The 17265-nt window shown below is 37.8% G+C and overlaps 1 long non-coding RNA gene and 1 pseudogene across 1 annotated transcript in view; both read right to left on the bottom strand.

Moving 5' to 3' along the window:
* Window positions 1-570: 570 nt before the first annotated feature.
* The window catches only part of LOC134760357 (uncharacterized), a 41924-nt gene continuing 25229 nt past the window's right edge, over window positions 571-17265 (bottom strand). Inside the window, exon 3 of the long non-coding RNA XR_010137685.1 lies at window positions 571-795. This is a non-coding gene — a long non-coding RNA (uncharacterized LOC134760357). The remainder of the gene's footprint in view (window positions 796-17265) is intronic.
* Window positions 10970-11816, bottom strand: LOC100459111 (small ribosomal subunit protein eS1-like; annotated as a pseudogene).

Here is a 17265-nt window from a genome sequence, read left to right as displayed (position 1 = left end):
ATCCTCCTCCAGGTTCCCTCCCTCAAGGGAATTACATAATGGCAGGGAGACCTATCCAGGGCCAGTAGGGTGTTGATGGCTGACAGATGATCTCTTTAATTTCTTTGGTGATCACTCCAAAAAGTAGCTCTAAAAAATAACTTCTTGAAATATTTTTGAATCAATAAGAAGAGTTAGTGGAAAACTATAAAAGAATAATAACCACAATGTACAATTTATAGACTATAGGTTTCCATTTTTTAGAAAAAAAAGACTGGGGACAATTTAAAGTTTCCAGTCTTATGGTGGCTTTTTTTACCCAATAGTTTTATAGTAAGTGTGCAAATTGTCTCCCTTAAAATAATCACAATATACAAAATATCCGAGACAAACATGCAGCTATTAAGAAAAAGTATTTTTAAAAAATTCACACAGCAATAAAGAAGAAAGGTAGGAACTATTTCATTTGATTGTTTTAAAAAATAGACTAAGATAAGATTCCTAAAAGGGAGCCAGTAAAAATCACTCAAGACAAATTCTATCTTACTTAAGATATACTTACCTACATTCTGCATATTTGTTTCTTTTGGCCCTTCTCCAAAAAGAAACCTTTCTGTAATTCCAATTTGCACTATCAAAAGAGTAATCTGATGGATTGATGACAGGCCTCATCTCTTCCGTGTGAGACCACGATGTTGTGGGTACAACAGAACACTGCTGTCCACCCTTAGGTCATGAAGCCATTTCTGGTCATCTTGGGAAGACATCCCTGGGCAAAGAACAGCCTGGGACTGCTTCTTTGAGCAAGGAACACTGCTAGGGAAATTTATGCCAGAAAGGAAAGTCAGGAGGACAAGCAAGTACATTGACATAGCCTGTAGAATTTCTCGCTGACCTCTGGCAGAGCCATGCCTAGAACTCAGGCCATCTTAACCAAGTAATTTTCCAAATTCACACCCCAACATGTAATTTTATTTAACTATAAGTTTAGCTAATGTCACAGAGACAAGAAAACAGCATAAACACAATTGCCTATTTCTTAGTATCAGCATGGCTGAAGATGTGTTTCCTGAGAAGCTGGTATTCTATGAGATGCAAATAGGAATTGCTTGTAAAAAAAAAAATAATGCTACCAATGTATAAATATTTAAATACATATAATTCATATTTACAATTATATGTGGATGTATATGTAAATATATAATTTTTAAATGGTTATTTTGTTATATGACAGTCTGCCTCTTCAGGAAGTGGTATGACATGTAACTAAATTTTTGATAATTGTACAGCTCAAGACATTTGATCTGAGTATTGACTCATCAAAAACAGTTACTAAGAATCCTTCATTTTGTCAGGCAGCAATATAATTACCTTTGGTAAATGTTGTGCTTTTTTTGCTCCAATTACAATTGTATTTCCAATAATGGATATCTCTTTGATAACCTCATTGCAAATGTGTATTATAGCTCAGCAGCTCCAATTGGTGTGCCCTTGGTTCATTATAATGTACAACAGTGTCCCCTGGTCGAATATCCTGGAGAAATGTTGCCAAAGGTGATACTTCTAGCTTGGAGGAAGAGGAATAAATGGAGCTAGTTGCACTCAATATAGAGAGGCACCATAACTAATCTGATTAACAATATAAAGAGTGAAACCATTATTAAATGGCTCTTTTGTTATATGACAGTCTTCTTCTTCAGGAAGTGGTATGACATGTGACTAAATTTTTGATAACTTTCAGGCTCAAGACGTTTGAACTGAGTATTGACTCATAAAAACACTAAGAATCCTTCATTTTGTCAGGCAGCAATATAATTACCTTTGGTAAATATTGTGCTTTTTTTGCTCCAATTACAAATATGTATTTCTAATATTGTAGAGATAAAGAATGCTCCATGGCATTCCTGCATTTGCTTCATATCCAAGAAATAGGACTCAGCCATTCTCACAGCTTCATGGCCACTGCTGTTTGTCATCAGGAGAAGGCTGAAACACTCAATGCTACTCCCCAAGAAGTTTACCTGCTACCTGCTTGCATTCTCCCTCTCCACCCACTGTCCCCTGTCTCCACCACTGCTCCACTACTCAGCTAACTCTAGTCTCCTCTTCCTCCTCATTAAGAGGGAAGCATGCTCTTAACTCTCTGGGTTCTCAGAGAATGCTCTTAGTTCTCTGGGTGCAATCACAACAGAGGAGAACGAGTCAGTACTCAACACTACGGCTGCCCTTCCCTTGGAACCATAAGCTGGCTTGGGTAAATAAATGGCTAGGCATAATGGTGCTTTAAGGGAAAACAAAACTGATGAGAAGGGTGATGCAGTCTAAATATAAATATTTTTAAAATAAGAAAACATAAGATCTTAAAAAGAAAGGGAGTACCTCGAGAAACTTGAAAATCGTAAAATTTCTATCAAAGAAGATTAATACTAGAAAGCAAACCAAGTCAGTGTCACTGTGAAATGGGGTAACCCTTGCAAGACCTAAATCTAGGAGCACAGTTTGGAAACATTACATATCACAGGTGGAAAGTCATTTTTTTTTCTTTTGGGAAAAATCAAAGTTACCTTTAAAATAGATAGGCCTTAATTTTAACAAAACAATTCAAGCAGCCTCCTTAGGTGAACAAATATAAAATAAATATTCACACATTCTTATGGGGGAATAAAGTCACCATTAACTGAAAAGCAGATGATTTAGAATGAAGACATACTATTTTACTCTTTTAATTGTTCTTCCTCATTACACTGTATGCTCTGTGTTGGCAAGAGTCATAGCAGTCTATTTTACTCATCATGGTCTTCTCAGCCCACATAGCACAGGGTCCCACATACAGTAGGACCTCACACACTGTGGGATATATACACATATGAATAAAGACTATCAATGCTATGAACATGACTTACAAAGTACTAGGGCAGTGCTTATCATGAGGAATTGTTAGCTTCATATATGTTAAAATATGACACAAATAGCATAGCGATATTTAATATTTATTGAAGAGACTAAAGTTTAAATCATTTATCTTTCACTGTTTTCTATTATCTTAAATTCAGAATAATTATTGATACTTTTTTCTGTACAGTAGCACCTATTAAAGGTCATTTCACTTGTAGTTGCCTCACAATAAGCCCTCTTATTTTCTTTTATTAGACTCAGAAAACTGTGTATGTGCTGGTTTCAAAGTCAAGGGGTACTTTCTAATTAGATTTTACACGCATATTTTTTGTCATATCAAGGGTTTAATAAACTAGGGAAGGCAACGACACAAGAAATATACCCCAGTAAAAGTAAATACCTTCTCTTATCATCTTACCATGATTTCTGAAAAGACATCTTTATGATAATCTGGATAACTTTATTTTTTCAATTTGATATCAGATGTTAAAATGAGCCACTTTCTTAAGCAAATTCCTTAGAGCCCTATTATAGTAGGACAGTGAATTGGATCCCAGCATGGTCATTTACTAAGCTGGGGCAAGAGTTTAACCAGTAAGCCTCAGTTTCCTCATTTGTAAAATGCAGGTTTAAAAAACCTACTTTAAAGAGGTATTTTAAGATTAAATGATATGATGCATACAAGGTAGACACACTGTGCTGGCATCTTTAATGTGCTCAATGAAGACTGGGTGTCCTTGACAATAATGGCCACCCTCCCGCCTTTTAGACCTCATGTACAGAGTACCAGATGTGGTTCTGAGCACATGACAAATATACTCATTGAATTCTCATGTTACCTCTTTCAAGTACTATTATTATTCCCAGCTTACATAAGAGGAAGCTGGGGTACGAAATGATTGAGTGACTTGCCAAGATTTACAGGGCTGGTAAATTGCAGAACTGGAATTTGGAGCCAGGCACTCAAGCACTAGAATGCATGCTCTTTATAATTTCACTCTAGCCATTCATGTGGCAGTTTTTAAAACCAGGTCACTCTACCATACACAGAAGTATGCCTGTCCTATTAGATTAAATCAACATGGATGGTAAGCATTCTGAAGAAATTATGGCTGTTACTTGTGCAAGAAAGATTTTTTTAAAAGGCACAATTTTCTGTGATTAGAAAACGCCTCCACAGCTGTCTTTTCACTTGTGAATATCTATTTTTTTAATTATTTTTATTGATACATAGTTGTGCATATTTATAGGGTACAGTGCAATGTTTCAGTGCTTGTGTATGTTGTATGATGATTAAATCAGGGTAGTTATCATATCCATACTTTAAACACTGATCATTTATTTCTTTGTGGTGGTAACATTCAAAATCTCTTCTTGCTATCTTGAAATATACACAACACTGTTATTTGCTATAGTCACCCTACTGTGTAATAAAACACTAGAACTTATTCTTCCTGTCTAACTGTAACTTTGCGTCTGTTGACCAACCTCTCTAGGTCCTGTCCTCTCTACCCTTCCCTTCTCAGTCTCTGGTAACCATTCTACTCTCTATTTCTATGAAATCAACTCTTTTAGATTCCACATATGAGTAAGATCATGTGGAGGTTGTTTTATTGTGCCTGGCTTATTTCACTTAACATAATATCTTTCCAGTTCATCCATGTTGCTGCAAATGACAGGCAGGATCTTATCCTGCTTTATGGCTGAATGGTATTCTATTACCTATGTGTGTGTGTGTGTATACACACATACACGTATGTCTATTACATATGCATGTCTAATATGTATGTATGTAATATATATACATATGTGTGTGTACATATACACATAGATTAATATATGTAATAGAATACTATTATTAAATGTTTTATATATATAACATTTTCTTTTACTTTTTAAAAAATTTTTTTATTATACTTTATGTTCTAGGGTACATGTGCACAACGTGCAGGTTTGTTACATATGTATACATATGTCATGTTGGTGTGCTGCACCCATTAACTCGTCATTTACATTAGGTGCCTCTCCTAATGCTATCCCTCCCCCCTCCCCCCACCCCACAACAGGCCCCAGTGTGTGATGTTCCCCTTCCTGTGTCCAAGTGTTTTCATTGTTCAATTCCCACCTATGAGTGAGAACATGGGGTGTTTGGTTTTTTGTCCTTGCGATAGTTTGCTAAGAATGATGGTTTCCAGCTTCATCCATGTCCCTACAAAGGACATGAACTCATCCTTTTTTATGGCTGCATAGTATTCCATGGTGTATACAAGCCACATTTTCTTAATCCAGTCTATCATTGTTGGATATTTGGGTTGGTTCCAAGTCTTTGCTATTGTGAATAGTGCCGCAATAAACATACATGTGCATGTGTCTTTACAGCAGGATGATTTATATTCCTTTGGGTATATACCTAGTAGTGGGATGGCTGGGTCAGATGGTATTTCTAGTTCTAGATCCCTGAGGAATCGCCACACTGTCGAACTCCTGACCTCGTGATCCGCCTGCCTCAGCCTCCCAAAGTGCTGGGATTACAGGCGTAAGCCACCAAACCCAGCCTATTTGTATGTCTTTTTAAGGAAATGTTTATTCGGGTCATTTGCCCATTTTTAAATTGGATTATTTGTTTGTATTGGCACTGGGTTGTTTGAGTTCCTTAGATAGTCCTGATATTAACCCTGTGTCAACTGCATAGTTTACAAATACTCTCTCCCATTCTGTAGGTTGTCTCTTCACTCTATTGATTGTTTCCTTTGCTGTGCAGAAGCTTTTCAATGTGATGTATCCCATTTGTCTATTTTTGCTTTTGTTGCCTATGTTTTTGAGCTTCTATTCAACATCTATTTATGTTTTATTCTGTCATGTTCAAAATGCACATTTTCATGTAATTATATAAATGCAGTGCATTTATAATCTTTCTTAAAACTATATTTGCCATTTGATTGTTTACACAGGATGTTTTCTGAATATCATTCCAATTATTTTCATTTAAGTATCTAGTTCAGCTTGATACTGAATTTGTCTGTGTAATTTTCTTGATAGCCTAAAATGATTTAAACCATGGAGTTGGCTTCAGAGGGTAAAATGTGTAATCAGTGAATGCATTGTCAAGAGAGAAAGAGGATTTTTGGAGACATGTTAATAAAGAAAATGGTTAAAAAGAAAAGAGAAGTGACACAACCTACATCCTGTGCCTCTGTGCCTCAATATCTTAAAGAAATAGCATTGGGATGGAGGTTAACTTATCCCTTTTTATGAAACATTATCAAGAACTGAGAGTATTAGTGATCCTCTTCTGGGTACTTACTCTGCCAATACCAAGTAATTACTATTCCATTCTGAATAGATTTTGTAATAGAAATTTTGAGGACTGGAGTCAGCCTACAATCATGTCACATTGTCAGATAATTCCACTGAAGGGAAAAATAAGATAATGAGAATCCCAATTAAATGAAAAAAAATGGGGCACATTGAAATATGGAAACAGACATAGTCCCTAAAGTAATATACGTATTGAGATTGCTTACACTGTTGACCATAAACACAAACATTTAAAGAGAAAGCCATTTTCAATTAATAATTCATCACTTTTTAAATGGCTGCAATGTATCAGACATGTTATAAACTACAGCTACAAAGGACTAGACCATGTTTTTAAAGTTCTTGCCCAAAAAATGCAGAGACAGGCCTGTGAACAGAAACTTAGCATTTAACACTAAAGCAGGCAGAAAGGTTTCATACCTTTCCTCATAAATGAAGACAGTATGGCGATTCCTCAAGGACCTAGAACCAGAAATACCATTTGGCCCAACAAGCCCATTACTGGGTATATACCCAAAGGATTATAAATCATTCTACTATAAAGATACACGCACACATATGTTTATTGCAGCACTATTTACAATAGCAAAGACTTGGAACCAACCCAAATGCCCATCAATGGTAGACTTGATGAAGAAAATGTGGCACATATACACCATGGAATACTGTGCAGCCATAAAAAAGAATGAGCTCATGTCCTTTGCAAGGACATAGATGAAGCTAGAAGCCATCATTCTCAGCAAACTAACACAGGAACAGAAACCCAAACACTGCATATTCTCACTCATAAGTGGGAGTTGAACAATGAGAACACATGGACACGGGGAGGGGAACATCACACACTGGGGCCTATTGGGGAGTGGAGGGCAAGGGGAGGGAGAGTATTAGGACAAATACTTAATGCATGCAGGGCTTAAAACCTAGATGATGGGTTGATAGGTGCAGCAAACCACCATGGCACATGTATACCTATGTAACAAACCTGCACGTTCTGCACATGTATCCCAGAACTTAAAGTAAAATAAAAAACCAAAAATTAAAAAAAAAAAACTCTTCAATAAAAAAAAGATGTCTGTGAACCAAAAAATGTTAAAGTCCATTGAAGATCACATGTTGACATGTTATGAGTCTGGATTTTTATCCTGAAGGTTATGTGAAGCTATCTAAGGATTTTAAACTGGGGAAACCTTTTAATCAGATATGAGTTTCAAGTACAATCAGCCTGATTTGGGGTTACAGAAAGGAAAGCTGTGGGTCAGAAAGGAGGGATGCTGACAGCTGTTATGAGGGTCTGCAATGAATAATCAAGGTAAAACAAGAGAAGCGACTGAACTCAGGCAGTGTCAGTAGAAGTGGACAGGAGGAGACTGATTACAAAAATATCTAGGAGGCACAGTCAACAGGATTTTGGGGGAGGTTGAATTCGAGAGAAGAGAAAGAGGACTTGGACCACCGGGTATATCTGAGGGGCCCATTCAGTGATACAGAAATGAAGGAAGTGAAGCAAGCCAGGGGAGGGTTCAGTGCAAAGAGGAAAAAAGTTTAATTCAGTCTGTAATATCTGAGTTCAAAATACCAATGAGACAGCCAATAAAAGTGTTTACGCAGTAATAACTGGGTGTATGGAACTGGAGCGCAATCAAGAAATGCAAGCTGGAGATCCAGGCTTGGAAGTCATCAACTCATTTAGGCTATACTTGCTGCCAAAGGAGCACATAAGATTACACAATGAAGAGGAGTATGTATGGCAGGAACCCAGTGAAGATGTATGGCAGGAACCCAGTGAACCCCAGACACATAGGAGGAAAAAGCTGGAAGAAATAACAAAAGAAATCAGAAGAAAACCAACAGAAAATGTTGCCCCAAAACTCTCCTCAATTGGCTTTCAAGACGAAGGTAGCAATTAGTAAACAATGACAAATCTTAAAGCATTTTAGAAGACACAAAAACCTAAGTTTCTTCTCTAAGATTACTGAACATAGCAGAGAGAATGAGTTTCATATATGGTCTTGCTTTATCTATGGAAAGTGGGTCAAAAGTTTTTCTGGGACATGCCCTTTTCTCCTCCAGATGGTGGGTGGGGATTTGTGGCCTGGGTCTCCTTATGGCAAACACCAAGAAGAGGAAGGATAGCGCCAGACATAGTGGGGCAACTGCCCAAGAGCAAGGCAGCACTGGCTCACTATCCCACAGCTATGCCCGCCACCCTTCCTCCATATAGGAAGGGCCAGATTCTAGAGACAGGCTAAAATGCCTGATAGTTGTTTTGCTTGCTTTTATTCAACTAGGAATAAAAAGAAACCAATATGAGGAGCACTCTTTGCTGCAATTTTCCACTGCATCACTTTTAACCCTGCCCTTTCTCCTGACTTCAAAAGAGTTTTATGAGGACATGATCCTACAATCTTTTACAACTATCTTGAGTCCATAGATATAGACATGACATCACTGACATATTGAGGATGACAGAGCTTACAGATGGCAGGAAATTGGGTCTTGTGTACTATTATTGAATGCCTAAAACAAACTGGAACACACTAACATCTGGACTTTTTGTTACATGAAAAAAGAATCAAGCCATATCATTTAATTATATTTCAGTCAGCTGTTCTGTTACTTGCAGTGGAGCATTCTACCTGCTAACCCAACATACTCAAGGTCTAAGCAATGCTATTTAAACATAAATAGAGTAAACATACCTGCTCTGAACAGAAGCAATAGTGCTACTTCTGGAAAAAAAATCAGACTGTGCAAAATGTCTAACAAACGGGGCAATTTCATATACTTTCCTATTATAATGCAAATGCCTATTTTGACAAAGGCAGTTGAAGCATACAGCCTGAAGTATCTATCATGTTCAAGTTTAAGATTAATGATTCCAGGAAAGATTTGAGCTGAAACACAACAAACTAATAAGCTCTGCACATATCTGTTGTTGAGCTTCCACAGAAAAAGAACAAAGCATGTCAGAAGAACAGATTAGGATATACAAACAGACTCCTCCCTGTGCCCTAACTTCAGGTTTGAAGCCAGATTGTTTGGTTTCTTTGGTTTTTAAATTTTAGATGTAGCATCTTGCAACAATCAACAGTATAAATTTCTATAATAATGTTCTTAGAGATAGCAGCAAATCAGACCATTAGGCCAGAATTAAAATGAACATAGAGGCCAAGCACGGTGTCTCATGCCTGTAATCCCAGCACTTTGGAAGGCCAAGGCAGGAGGATCACTTGAGCCTAGGAGTTTGAGACCAGCCTTAGCAACATAGTGAGAGCTTCATCTCCACAAAAAGAAAAAAAACAAAATGAACATAGAAAGAAATCAAGTAAATGGACATTATCAGAGCCTGTGCCTCCATTTGGCAGTTATCATCCAGGAAAACAATGCATAAAACAAACATTCTCTTTCAACTTTCCACATAATTAAACTCTTTTAGAGTAATAGTAGAAGTCTGCAACTTCCAAGGATACTTAGGAAGATTGCTTTTCCTCCTAAAAATCTTCTTTATTCTTACAACCCACAAAATTAGCAAGGCACTATCTATGGGTACTTAAAGAATTGGTGAGTATTACTCATACTAACCTATGATCTCAGAGTCAGCAAACAAAGAAAAAGTCCTCATAAAAGCTGTTAGCCTGACTTTATTTGATGTTCAAGATCTGCACTTAATCCAAATATATTCTTGTGATGATTTCTTTATCAACTAGGATGATGTCCTACTGACGCTGTGTAAAACAGAATCCCCTAAGCATGCTCTAAGATCACATAAAGACTTCTCTTGCTTTCCTTTAGCCCCAACACAATCCAGCTCTCTGAGCCACTGGGCAAATATTGTCTGCCTAAAATCTACCCAGTGACTTTAACCAGATTATCAAGGCCTCTGAATATCAGAGGCCAAATCTGTTGCATTGAAATTTTCCATTTGTTCAAGAATTATCTATTTCCATCTAGCTCATGAGACACACAAATTTCAACAATAACTATTGGGTTCTGAAACAATAATTAAGGTGAACAGGAGACTGTAATGTGCTTATAATGAATAGAAAGATGTGGTGCACAAATAGATCTCTCCACATGTAAATAGCAGCCATAATGCTTTTCTTCCAAACATCATGTTATTAGTGTTGTGAGAGATATATTGCCTTTTCTGCAGTCACAGGTATTGTTACTCACCAGATAAGTTGTTTTTGAAAAGCAAGATTCCTCAATTGTGAGTGTGTTTCTGGATACTGAGACAAAAAATAGCCCTTTTGAAAAATTTGGCGGGTTCAAAATTATAAGCTTAATATAATGCTCTTCCATTAGGAGTAAATCCACAGGCAGAGCTGAAAGCCAGTTCATATTATTTTTTAACAAAGCCTAACTATAGAAAATTAGTAGGATTATCGTTGTATCAAGGAAACCAGAAACGCTATTTCAAACAAGGTCTCTACAAATCAGCAGCTAGAAGAACAAAAGTTCAAAGCATCCTTGGATGCTGAGTGCCAGGAAATTCCTTAAAGTCCTCCACTGAAGTGGATATGTTTGTGACAACAATCCTTATTTTGATGGAAGTAGCTTTTCAAGATCCATTCTCCAAGGTCACTAGGTCAAGAAAAGTCTTTCCTTACATGGTTTTGAATGTTTGTTTAATCCTCCAATTCACCTATCTTGTCGCATTTTTTACTGGTATTTGATAGTACATTAGAATAACCAAAGTGCTGTTCATTTTTTATTAGGGCCGATTAACTGGAGATATTTTGTTTGTAATTTCCCTTTTTATATTTTTTTATTATTTTTTTCACAAACAGCACTTTTTATTTGCCACTATTTGAAGTCTGAACTTTAAACAGATTCTTGGACTGGTGGTTCATATCCATCAGCTCGTTCAACTTTAGCACCTGTCTCGTCCCCAGCAGCTTTTCCAGAACTACTGCCTTCACCATGAAGCTCCATGAGCTTTCCCAGTTCAAACTTGGGCTTCTTCAGCATTTTTACTTTTCTAACGAAGACATCATAGAGAGGATAAATAGATTGGCAAGTCTTTTCTATGTCTTTTCCAATGCTGTCTGGAATCAATTTATTGACCACTTCTTTCAAGTCATTTGTCTGCACCTCTCGAGTCATGATTTCCATCATCTTCTTCCGGATTTGGCGGACCTGTTGTTGCTGAGCATAAGAGGTCTTCCGTATCTGATTGTTGCATTTTTTAGTAAAACCAACACAGAACAGACAAAGCAAGTAACCATCGGTAGTCTTGACATCAACATGAGCTTCAGTCATTGTCTGCCATTTTTTGACCATCGAACACATTTTGTCATGGGTAAGATCCATGCCATGGAAGTTAGGCAGTTTTTGCCCTGAACATCTTCAGTAATCGGCTTGAATTTTCTAAATGCAACTTCATCATTCTGCAAATCAGCAAGACTCACTTCAAACACACGACCCTTGAGACTATCAGATGCAATTTTGGTTCCTTGGGTCCTGGTGATGGGCATCTTTCCAATATTTCTTATATTGAACACAGTAGGTGCTTTCACATCAAACCAATCTTTCTTAGAAAATGGATCAACCACTTTCTTCCTGGCTCCCTTTTTGCTGCCTTTCGTAAGGTGCTTGTTCTTGCCAACCACCATGGTGCTGGTCAGAGAGCCAAAAGGGCAGAAGTCTGTAATTTCCCTTTTTAATATGGGCAGCCTGCCAGAAGCCTACAATTGTCGCTATCCACAGGCAAAGCAGAGTTCTAACAGAATGACCTAAGGGTGCAATGCTAAAAGCCTTTATGTTTTCTACTTATGTGTGGCTAAAATTGTCACCTGTAGCAACTGTGTATCTTTATCTTATATAACTTGCAGTAAGGTAGTTTTTCTGGAAGTGTTCTTTTTAAAATACAAATATATCATCTTACTCTCTAGTTAATGTCTGGGCTCATTAGTAGTCACTAAAAACTATTTCATTTGATGAGCAAAGAAAGAATCCTGAGAGTGAAGACAGATACATTTTGAGGAGAGCTAAAAGCAGAGGATGAGAAAAAACTTCACAGCATGAGAAGAGCCTGATGACAGCTGTTAGGGACTAAATGTGTCTTACCAAAATTCACATATTGAAACCCTAATCTTCAATGTGACTGTATTTGGAGACAGAGCTTTTAGGAAGGTAATTATAGTTAAATGAGGTCATAACAGTGGGGCCCTAATCCAATAGGACTGGTGTCCTTACAAGAAGAGGAAAGACACCAGAGCTCACCCATTCTCAGCCCCGACACCAGCCCTGAGTACCTAAGTTCAGGGGAAAGGCCATGTGCAGACGCAGCAAGAAGGTGGCTATCAACAACACAGAAACGGAGGCCTCACTAACCCTGCAGCACCTTGATCTCGGATGTATAGCCTCCAAAAGTGTGGCCAAATAAATGTCTGTTGTTTAAGCCACCTAGTCTGTGTTATCTTATTATGGAAGCCCAAGCAGACAATGGAAAATCCTGAAAAAACAGAAAATATCCATCCCTACCTTCAGAGAAAAGGAAATGGAAAGACAGAGAGAAGCCAAAAAGTGAGGTGAACAATTTAGAAAAAAAAGGCCAAAATGCCTCAATGTTGCCCCTTAGCTTAGTGCCAGCCCAATATGAGTGATGGATGAATCAATAGTCCTATCCTTGAGTTAAAAGGTACACTAGGTAAATCACAGATATTTTGAACCTTCTATATTTTAGATTTGTATGCTATTTCGAGATGAATTTAATAGTACTGATATAATAAAAAATTGCTAAGGCACTTTGTTTTTAATCCAAACGTTTGGGCAAAATTCTAAAACTGTGGGCACCAAATTTTAAATGAAATTAATTATGAATGACACTTAGAACAATGTCACCCAATAAAGAGGTTCTGAAATATTATCTATATTTTGCAGCACTGTGGATTCACGGCTCGTCAGAGCTGGAGGCAAACTATGAGATTAGCTTAACTCCCTCATTTCAAGCATTTATTTAACATTACTGAAAATCCTATTTTAAGAAAATTATTATTATTAATTTAAGAGAGTTACTTAAGATCATTATTAAGATAACATTATAGTGCCTTTGGAAGGGTAGACTTTATTATTTTAAAATGATTGATGGAACTGCAGGTCATTATCTTCAGTGAAACAACTGAGAAACAGAAAGTCAAATACCTTATGTACTCATGTATAGGTGGAAGCTAATAATGTGTACACATGGATATGGGCTGAAATAGTCATTGGAGACTCAGAAGGTGGGACAGTGAAAGTGGGTTGAGGGATGGTAAATTACTTAATGGGTACAATACACACAATTTGTGTGATAGTTACACTAAACGCCCAAACTTCACCATTACACAACATATCCATGTAACAAACCTGCACTTGTACCCCTTGAGTTTATATACATTTTAAAAATGATAATAAAATAAATCTAATCTATCAACTTCTCAAATAGAATCATTTTCCAACTTAAAGTAAGTTTTAAAATCATTAAAGCATCAGTTGAGTGAATAATATAGACAAATACAGAGATAGGCACAGATATAGATGTAGATATTCCAGGTAAAAAACTCTGCAAGTTCATTTTAGCTGGTTTCCATGCCCAAACTATGAAAAAACGTTTCTTTACTTCCTCAGCACCACCTTGAGCATACATCTCAAGAAGGCTCTGAGAACACCATGAGGAATGGCCCCTGACTTCCGGTGGCTTTGCAAACCCACAGTACATGTGCTGCGGTTATGTGACAGTTTAAACCTGTTTTCTCTTAAAGCTGACCTGTATTTGAAAAAATATAATAGCTCATCCCTGAGAATTTTCTTTTCCAGGGAAATAAAAACAATTCTACTCCAGGACTGCTTTGTTTCGTTTTCATGTTTGGTTTCAAATGAAGAAAAAGATTAGCAGCATTTATATTAAATACTGTTGAATTAATAGATTCCTGACTCCGTTGACTAATATAAAGCAACAGAACTGACTAAAGTAATTATAGCCTGAAAGGTTTGCAAATGCATACTTTTGAATTGATTTTTTGTTATTTACTCTCATGTTCCAAGGCAAGTTAAAGAAGCCTGTATGTGTCTATTCATTATCCATATTTGCAAATATGTCTAGGTGCTAAAGGAATAATATTTGGAATCATATCAAAATTATTTGTCCTCTGTCTAGCCAAGGTCACACATGGCTGAAAGGAGAATTAGGATCTTTTGAGCAAGAATACACATAAAATGAGTCAGTTACAGCTTTTGACTTACAACCTGGTACCTTGAGACACAAAGTCATGCTACAACCTTGAAAAGGAGACTTTGTGAAAAGGAAAAAGAGGGTTTATAAACAACAAAACTTCTTTTTATAGATCAAGAATCGAGATTAGTGAGTGAGCCAGAAGCCTTACTTCCCATTGGCTCTGTCTCATGAGGCCCTGTCATGGGACGCCAGCACAGGGGAGTCACTCGCGGTAGCGTGGAAAGGGAGGTGTAGCATCTTTAGGCAGGGAGGGACCTTGAGACTGCACTCTCCAGTTCTTCATGGCCTGTGAACGGTGCAGAAGGGATTGTGAATTTCCCAAGTGTCCCACGAACCATGTGAAACTCAGGAGAAAGGTGAAGGTGCTGGCTATGTTCTTGAGGGGTGTGCTGAAAACTGAGAAGGGTCTGCGATTTTACCCTACTTGCCAGCTAATAAGTTAGACTGCCACTGTTTTCACAGATCCTGGAAGAAATCATCAGACCCCTGGGACAGAGATGAAGGTCAGGTTGATGAGTCAGAGTAACCACCATGGTCTGGCTATCAGCACCTCTCATGCTGCTTCTGCAAGCCCCAGTCCCACAGGGAAACAGAAAGAAGACTGAATGACAGCTGCACGCACGCAGGTTAAGGAACCCAGCTCTTTCATATGGGCAGTAAACATCCCTGCTCTGTGCTCCAAAGAAGACAGTATCTCTACCTCCTGAGACAGTTGAGATCCTTGAAATGATAGTCCAAAACAAAGAGCTATCCATCCATTGCTCACAAAACATGCAGAAATGTCAGATAGCCATGGGAAATTGTCTCCCAACAGGGTAAAGTGAGCCACTAGCTTAGTAATGTAGTGAAGGAAAATCAGACAAGAAATCACCTGGGAGTCCCAGCTGAGAACAGAGGAGGGAGCCTGGTTTAAAACCCTGGTGCAGTCACCATGTATTGCCCATGCCCTAAGAAAAGAGCACAAGACACAGCAGTGAGGTCAGAGGCCTCTGTACAGAGACACCAGGATAAGACAGCTCCACTGGAGTTAAGCACTATTGCCACGAACGCCAGGGGGATATCTGGGATCTCCCAGCACCCGATCCCTTCTTAACAAGGAAGAGGGAAGACAGAGGCCTGCAAGAGAGGGAAGAAAGTTACCTGGCAGAGAATTAAACCCTGAATTGTCTATTTACTCAAATAATACTGAATTAATCTGAAAGAAATTGTCTTAAGTGGAAAAAGAACTGGGTTATTGTTCTTTAATTGGCATGTTTAATTCCACTGCTGGACAGCCTCAGTCCAGCTTCAGTATAAATGGAGACTGCTGAACAAGATGAGATCAGTTATAGGTAGACAGTAACTGTTTTTTACCTGACTGTAGTGTGTAAATTTTGACCCAACATTTACGTGTTAAGTTTGTACTTCATTATTTAATATGCCACAATGACAGGATATGTTTATCCTATCATTAAGTTTTTAAAGGGTGTTTTTAATATACAAAAATATTACTTTATAGGGTATATTTATGAAATCCAAACATTGTAGATTTAAAAAAACAAGAACAAAAAGTAGGTCTTTGAAGAGTTTAGTTGAATTCACACATGATTCCACAAATCAACTAAGGGAAGTTAGAAATTTTTTCAGCTACAACCATAACCTTTTGAAGTTAATGTCACAGAACACAAACATGTCCTTTCATAAAACCCACCTTAAAGACACTGTCATGGCATAATCATAGCGTGGCAGACTATTAATCTGATCACATTTTCTAGTCTTCTCCACAAAGTCCAATTTCCCATTGTTTAATAGTCAGTGGCTCTTCTCTGACATTTCTATAACATTTTCCATTTCCTTAGTTTAAGCCAGCACCTCAGACACTTCTGTGAGAGGGCAATTTTCAAGTATTATGTTGGGGTTTCTATATGCAGCCTTCATATTAATGTATACTGGTGTCAACTGGTATGATGTAAAGAATCCTGGCATAGAAATTCAAAGGCCTGGGACCAAATTCTGCTTGTGTTCACTTGCTGGCTTTGTGATTTTAAATAAGTGACAATATCCATGCCCCTCATCTTTCTCACCTTTAAAACTGAGAAGATAATTTATCACTAAAACCAATCAATTAGTTACAATTATTGAAATGCACAGCATAATCCACGTAAAATTAGTATTTTGTACAAATATACATTTCTACCCTAAATTCTCTGTGAAAGAAAATTAAACTGTTATTCAGGGCCAAAATTGACTAGAGGAATTGTACTTCCTATGTAAGCGACATTATTTCTCTCTAGGATAAGTGGCTCTTTATTTAAGCAAAACTATTAATGGTTGTTTTAGATTTGAAAAGGAAATGTAAAAATGATCATCTGCAAGGGAAAAAATGAAAGAAAGAGAAATAAAATTGTACAATACACTACATTAAGAGGAATTTTGAGGTTCTCCAGCAGCTTAAGAGAGAGACACAGGGAATTAGAGGACCTGCAGAGAAAAGAAGGGCCCAGCAAGATGGCCAGGAGCCAGGGCTCTACACGGTGAGATGTTCAGGGAAAATGGCCAAGTGACTTTAGTAGGCAAGTTATGTTACTTATTTTATTTTATTTTTTGAGACAGAGTCTCGCTCTGTTGCCCAGGCTGGAGTGCAGTAGTGTGATCTCAGCTCACTGCAACCTCCGCCTCCCAAGTTCAAGTGAATCCTCTGCCTCGGCCTCTCGAGTAGCTGGGATCAAAGGGATGCGCCACCATGCCTGGCTAATTTTTGTATTTTTAGTAGAGTGAGGGTTTCACCATGTTGGCCAGGCTGGTCTCAAACTCCTGACCTCAGGTGATCCACCCACCTCGGCCTCCCAAAGTGCTGGGATTACAGGAACGAACCA

This window comes from Pongo abelii, chromosome 17 (genome assembly GCF_028885655.2).
Source record: "Pongo abelii isolate AG06213 chromosome 17, NHGRI_mPonAbe1-v2.0_pri, whole genome shotgun sequence".
NCBI lineage: Eukaryota > Metazoa > Chordata > Mammalia > Primates > Hominidae > Pongo > Pongo abelii.
Note: the sequence above shows the minus strand (reverse complement) of the source record. Positions and strands in the feature narration are given on the sequence as shown.